Raw genomic sequence first — 7483 nt, forward strand, 5'->3', positions numbered from 1 at the left:
TATATTTCTCAGCAATAAAGGTGTGTTGTCATTGTCCTGGTGAAATCCAGGGTATATTAGGCAATGTGGGGCTTGATCCCAGGACTCTGGGATCATGACCTGAGCTAAAGGCAGACACTTAACCGACTGAGCCACCGAGGTGTCCCTTATTATTAGTTCTTAAGATATTCTATACCATAATGCAAGTATTTTATGGAACATGATAAAATTTGACTACATTCATGGATAACAGGCTCCTATTCTGATTCTTTCCCAGATTTCCCACCTTAAAGTATCTCCTGGAAATAGTTTGGATCTTGAGCAAAAGTATCTTTTACAAAAATTGCTAGAAGTAATAACTTCCAAGAAATAAGTAGTTTATTATCTTTAATCAGCCAAATGTTCAGTAAAAGCCTATTATTTCTTCCATATATTAATGAACAAAACAGCAAAGAAGGTAACAATATTACCAAGTGCAAATGTGTGTGGTCCAGATAATTACAGAATAGAACACATAAAACAATGCTGTGTGAGACAGACTGTATGTTCTGGAAAGAGAAAGGAAAGCTCTGTGCAGGTTCAAGTCTTCAGAGAAAGCTTCTTGAAAGGAGTGGGGCTCAGATCTCGTCTTGAAGCATGGTTAGAATATGGATAAATGAGGGAAGGGAAGAAGGCATTTCAAGTGGACAACAGAATGAGCAAGGTACCGATCAAACCTATAAAGGTAAATAAAATATTAGGTTGATTAATAATATAAAATCTCTGAACGTTTTTTTGTAGGCAAAAAAAGCAATCTAATATCAGCAATTTTCTGTTTTCGAATTAATACAAGTGGCATTTATGGAGTGGTACACTGGAAGTTTCAACTGTATGGGAGTTGAAGGGAGAGAGAATCTCTCAAGCCCACTCCACTTTGAGCGTGCAGCCAAATCAGGGCTCCCTCTCCCAACCCCAAGATCATGACCTGAGCCAAAACCAAGAGTCAGACGCTTAACTGACTGAGCCACGCGGGCGCCAGTAATGTTTTCTTTTTTACACTGAGTGGTAGGTACGTAAGTTCCTTATATTACTTCTTATTTCTTGTGGTTCTTAAATATTTTACAATTATCTCATTAAAATAATTTAAAGAAAAATAAAATAAAATAATTTAAAGAAGAGCAAAAAAGGAAGTTAAATCTTATCAAATAATTTATTTTATTATTATTATTATTTTTTTAAAGATTTTATTTATTTGACAGAGAGAGACACAGCGAGAGAGGGAACACAAGTAGGGGGAGCGCGAGAGGGAGAAGCAGGCTTCCCGCGGAGCAAGGAGCCCGATGCGGGGCTCGATCCTAGGACCCTGGGATCACGACCTGAGCTGAAGGCAGACCCTTAACGACTGAGCCACCCAGGCGCCCCAATCTTATCAAATTTAAGCAATCCCTTTAGGTTACTTTTAGGTAACACTCATTCTCTTTAGGAAAATACCCTTGGAGACGCCTGGGTGGCTCAGTCGGTTAAGCATCTGCCTTGTCTCAGGTCATGATCCCAGGGTCCTGGGATCGAGTCCCGCGTTTGGCTTCTTGCTCAGTGGGAGCCTGCTTCAAGGTCTGCCTGCCCGTCCCCCTACTTGTACTCCCTCTCTCTCTCTCTGGCAAATAAATAAATAAGATCTTAAAAAAAGAAAGAAAGAAAAAGAGAAAGAAAGAAAGAAAGATAGAAAGGAAATAACACTTGGTTTTCTCAGTATTCCCAGACCTTCACTTTTTTCTCCAGTTTTCCCCCAAATGGTTTAGGGGGCAAGCACAGCTTATGCAATTGTATGACAAAGGAGACAATCCAAGAGACCCCTAAGTGCAATGTGGACTGTTCTGGCCTTTGGGACATTGTCCCTTTCCCACCAGGCCACTGCTTGTCCTGCTGGTATTGACAGCTGAAAGATATAGTTCCAGACCATGTGGATATAACTTGTGAGCTGGCCTTTGGTTGCTCAGGCCTCATGACTGACAGCCTCCCCTCAGCTCTCTGGCTCTGCAGATCCTACAAATAACAGTCTGTCTCTGAGGTCCATTAGGCTTGGCCCTGGTTGGTGGAGGCAGGTAATCCACTCTGCAGGCTTCACTACTGTGTCACCTTGCTCTAGCTTGCTAAGGTCACCTCCAACAAGTTCCTCAGTCAGATACTGTGGCTCTCATTGACAGCTTCCCAGGAAAGCCAGACCCCAGGGCTTTTGGTCTGAGTACACTTTTACCTGATGTGTTATGCCAGAGGAAGATACAGAGCATAGCAAAAGGGAGCAAGTCCCTGCTATTCCCTCCAATCACATGATGTACCCTGTCATTTCTATTTGAGAGAGAGAGCATGAGCAGGGGTGGGAGGGGGGAGAGAAACAGACTCCCTTGCTGAGCAGGGAGCCCTATGTGGGGCTCCATCCCAGGACCCTGGGATCACAACCTGAGCTGAAGGCAGACACTTAACTGACTGAGCCACCCAGGCACCCATCTCGTCATCTCTAGACAGAAGTCTGGAAAGGAGAAATCGGGACATTTGACAGTTTTCCCTTCCCCCCTTATTCTCTCTCCCACTCTTTCTTCCAATTATCCCCCAGGACCAACAAACATAGGCTTCCCTGCCTTCCCCCACTCTGTGTCCTTCTACCTCTGAGCAGCAGACATCATGGCCTGGCAGTCATACCCTTTGGGAGAACTTCCTGAGTTAAGTCCTCCAAGCTGGTATCTTCAGGGAGTCAAACAGACTTTTTTTTTTTTTAATCTTGAAAGGAATTTAGGAAATCTTCTTTCAAGCCACTAACCTGGCTTAGAAACTTCTTGTTTTGCTATAAAGTTCTATTTTGAATGTCAGAAGCTGAATATCTCAGTATTTTCCCCCCTTCCTTCTCTAACAAATCCTTATCTTCCTCAAGCAGATGGATGCCAAGGACCAATTAAGGATAAAGTCGTTTATTCATAAAGGAACAAGGAAAGTACACTGTTTTTCAAAATAATACTTTTCTAATTGCACTAAAATTCTCTCCATCCCGTTCCTCTCCTTCATAGATCTCCTACGATTGCCCCATGACAGATCAAATTCCAAGATTTATTGCCAGGGTGATGCTCAAAATGTTGAACAACCAGCTGAATAGCATCGCTGACCCATGATGAACACATAGAGGAAAGAGAACCAGTTAAGTCAGTTCCCAGTGTTTGCTCTTCCTCTCTCCCAAGGCACATCTGTGTATAGCTTGGAGAATGTTTTACCCAGGGGCTCTTCTTCTTCAGCTGGTGTTTGGAATGACCCCCTCCTGCCTGGTAGGCAAGATCTGTGGAGTGTGCCTGGTGCCAGTTAACAAGGCGTGACTTCAAGGAACATAAATATCTCATTGATGTCACAACTGCCTTTTAGGCAGAGGTCTCTGGGGGAAAATGTTCAGGTTCAATATTCAGGAAGTCAGCGAAGAAAAGTGAAAGGAGAGCCTGGTGGTAGTTGAAGAACCATGCCAAGCACTAGCTAGCACCTCACTTAACCCCATCTAAGCTTAATGTCTTCAACTGTGAAACAAGGTTAAAGAGAATTTACTGACCTAATGCATGTAAGATGCTTGGTACAGAAAAGTGTTGAGTCAATGTCAGCTATTAATGTAAACCTGAGTAATGTTTATTATTACAAGTATTTTATTATTGTTGTTGTTACTGGGCCAGCGTCTCACTAATGACTATGAAGAGTATTTCCTCGCCATCAGCACCCTTAGCCACACATACCTGTGGGACTTCTGATACAAATATCAAATTAAAGAAAATGGCAGGAATGAATGAGTGAATGAATGGAGCCTGTGTATCTCCAGCAACAGGGTAGTAAAGATAGAAAACTCAGTCACAGACCACGCCCCTGTTTGGCATAAAAGAGAGCTTCCCCTATAGTGAGAAGGAACAAAGTCAAATTCAAGCACTACTGCCTTTCATATTATCTATACAGGTATAAAACTTTTAAAATAAGCAATAAAGGAAAAAAATACATATTTTAAATTAATATAAATTAAAATAAACTAGATAAGGGGAATATTTGATTACATAATATCACAGCAACCCAGGCTTTCTGGAGGGTCTTCAGACACATTTGGAATGTGGCCATAAGTCTGAGTCACAGGATAGAAGAGGGGAAAAAGGGGAGCTTGGCAGAACTGCCTTCATATTTTAAGTTATAGCTTTCTTTACTGAAATAATAGCTTTAAGGAGATAAATTACTCACAAATCATTAATAACAGATGCTGAGATGGGAAGATAATAAGCAAGAAAGATAATTAAAGCCTGTAGTCTTTAAAATGAAGTATAGAGGCATAAATTGGATGACTTTTCAAAGCTTTCCAATCTAATCATCCTAAAATAATTCTGTCTAGTGCTGAGGTTTTCAAACATTTTTCAACATTTCGACCTCATACATGCAAACGCACACAATTTCCACCTGGTACATGCTAACATATACAATATTCTCTCACCATACAGGTTTCATTTTTTTTTTTTTAAGATTTTATTTATTTATTTGACAGAGAGAGACACAGCGAGAGAGAGAACACGAGCAGGGGGAGTGGGAGAGGGAGAAGCAGGCTTCCCAATGAGCAGAGAGCCCGATGTGGGGCTCGATCCCAGGACACTGGGATCATGACCTGAGCCAAAGGCAGACGCTTAATGACTGAGCCACCCAAGTACCCCGATACAGGTTTCATAAAAGAATACTGATCCTTACTATGTAGTACTTTCTTTCCTTCCTTCTTTCCTCCCTCCCTAATATTCTTCTCAAACCGATTTGCCACTCACAGTTTGAAAAATACAGGTCTAGTGGGTTTTCCTAAATATTTCTGTAGGTTGTTTACTCACCCGAATTCAGCGAACTGCCCCAAAGGGCAGTTTCAAGGTTTGACTTTTGTCTCTAGGATTTAAGAAGTCATTCCCAGGGGACCTTGGTTCCCCTATAGGACAGACAAACATAAGAATCAATAGAACGAACGAATTGCAAGGTCTAAAGACAAGAACCATTTGTCTAGTGGAATCTATTTTATGTTATTTATTATTAATTTTTAAAAAATCTCCATCTTAAATATTTAGCACCACAGTGCACCTTTTACAACTAACCCAACACACAACTCTGGTTTGGGAGCCCAGCTATTCATTTCCATGCAAGAGAAGCCTCTCTCCCAAAGCCAGGCTCCCGCGGGTCCCGCTGGCGCCCCAGCCCTTCTCCGGCCTCGGGTTAACTTTTCCCTCCAGTTTGGTGGAAGGTTACCTTAGAAGAAAATAGTCCCCACCGTCTAAAAACTTTTCAGGGGGAAAGAGGGCGTTGGACGTGCGAGTGGCTGGGCGCCGCGCGCAGGGGCCGGGGAGCCGGGACCGGCCGGCGGGGCGGGGCGGGGCGGGGCGGGGCGGGGCGGCGGCGCCAGGCGGCGGGCGGGGGGGCGGGCCGGCGGGGAGGGGAAAAGAAAACCTGAAGTCCCGGGAGGGGCAGCGTCGGCCTGCGCGCCTCTGGTGAGCGCCCGCCGCCCGGGAGGGGGCGCTGGCGGTCGGGGAGCTGAGGATGGGGCCGACGTCTCCCTGCCCCACCCCACCCCCACCCCCACCCCCGGGGGAGGTTTAGTCTCCGGTCGCCTAGAGCCGCCTTTTATTGATAATTTCTTTTTGTCGTCGTCATCTCTTGGCCTCAGACTGCGTTAAGGGAGCCATATTGAGAGTGCAGAAAATGAGGTGACCTGGAGAAAAATTAAAATGTGATTTAAAAAACAGAGTTTTCCCTACTTTCTTTTTCTCTCTCAAATTACTTTACATGTAAGTTACATTTGGAAAGGACCCAAGGTCAGGCTTTCCAAGGCTCTGTCTTCTGCCCTCACCTGACACTTAACATAAGATTTTGGTGTGATGGGGGCGCCTGGGTGGCTCAGTTGGTTAAGCAACTGCCTTCGGCTCAGGTCATGATCCTGGAGTCCCTGGATCGAGTCCCGCATCGGGCTCCCTGCTCGGCAGGGAGCCTGCTTCTCCCTCTGACCCTCCCCCCTCTCATGTGCTCTCTCTCTCTCTCATTCTCTCTGTCAAATAAATAAATAAAATCTTTAAAAAAAAAAAAAGATTTTGGTGTGATGGTAATTTTGCCAAATGGAGGTCGACTCCCCCAAACATCACCCTGGTAAGTAATGAACATTTCCATGGGTGAAGACTTAGTTTTTGTTTTACTTCTTCTAATACATGTCTCTTCTTTGAGTGGGTAAGATTATACCTAGGTCAGCCCTGGTTAATTCAGATTGTTTTTAAAAAATTTCTATGGTAGGGGATGCCTGCCTGGGTGGCTCAGTCGGTTAAGCATCTGTGTTAGGCTCAGGTCATGATCCCAGAGTCCTGGGATTGAGTCCTGCGTCAGGCTCCCTGCTCAGCGGGAAGCCTGTTTCTTCCTCTCCCTCTGCTCCTCCCCCTGCTTGTGCTCGCTTGCTCGCTCTCATTCTCTCTCGCTGTCTCTCGCAAATAAATAAAAAATTTTTAAAAAGCTAGAAAAGTAGAATTTAGGGTCGCCTTAGTGGCTCAGTCGATTAAGCATCCGACTCCCAATTTGGGCTCAGGTCATGATCTCTCAGGGTCATGAGATCAAGCGCCATGAAGGCTCCATGCTGGTCAGGGAGTCTGCTGGAGATTCTCTCTCTTTCCCTCTGCCCCTCCTCACATACGTGCCCTCTCTCTCTCTCAAATAAATAAATAAATATTAAAAAAATACAGCATTTAGGATTTCATTTACATATAGTCTATATCTTGTTATATATCAGAAATATTTGTGAAACATAAACTCCCAAAGTGTAGGGGCCCTATTTTATTCTTCAGTGCAATGGAGTTAATCTCCTTGTAGCATTGTGCATTTTAAAAGGTATAGGATATAATAGGGACTCATTAAATGACAGCTATTAGTATTGTTTATCTTGATATCCTCCAAAGTGCTTTGCACGCGGCAATCAGTAAGTATTGGTTGAATTAATTAGCATGCCATGTCCCGTACTATACACAGGGAAATACTAGGATGGGAGCCCTCTAGCACAATGACTTCATTTCATCACTGAAGCTTAGTATGAAGGTATCCATCCTGCAGCCTTTTTACCAGATGTAGGCTCTCTTGACTGGAATGTGGACCACTTCAAATTTTCAGGGGGAAAGAAGCGTGCCTAATTAACTAGTAGGGCCTAACCTCTTGTCAGGATGGAACTTAAGAAGTTTGTTTAAATATGGAAAAGCTAAGCTCACTTGACACAGATTGGAGGGGGGAGGTTTCTACACATTATTCAAGTTATTCATGTCAAAAGCGATTAGTGGGCCCTGGTTTCCATTATTACATCACTCATTAGGAGAGTGAGAGCTGGGAGCTGTGCAAGTCACATGATTCAGTGAAGGAATTAACTGAATTTTCTTTGTGTTTCTGCCCTTGGCCATATTCAGTTTTTAGTATATTTGGAAAAGGTGAAAACAGAACATGGAGATCGAGTTACTTCAATGCTGTCAGA

General features: G+C 43.7%; 1 long non-coding RNA gene across 1 annotated transcript; it reads right to left on the reverse strand.

Annotated features, from left to right (window-relative positions):
* Positions 1–346: 346 nt before the first annotated feature.
* LOC123858244 (uncharacterized) lies at positions 347–5344 on the reverse strand. The gene is made up of 3 exons (XR_006794119.3): positions 5239–5344; positions 4833–4924; positions 347–695 (listed from the first exon to the last, which is right to left on the reverse strand). It is a non-coding gene; the product is annotated as an uncharacterized LOC123858244 (long non-coding RNA).
* Positions 5345–7483: the final 2139 nt, after the last annotated feature.

The sequence above is a fragment of the Mirounga angustirostris genome, unplaced genomic scaffold (assembly GCF_029215605.1).
Source record: "Mirounga angustirostris isolate CCGP_5_RB_7025 unplaced genomic scaffold, mMirAng1.0.hap1 SCAF_4, whole genome shotgun sequence".
Classification (NCBI taxonomy): domain Eukaryota; kingdom Metazoa; phylum Chordata; class Mammalia; order Carnivora; family Phocidae; genus Mirounga; species Mirounga angustirostris.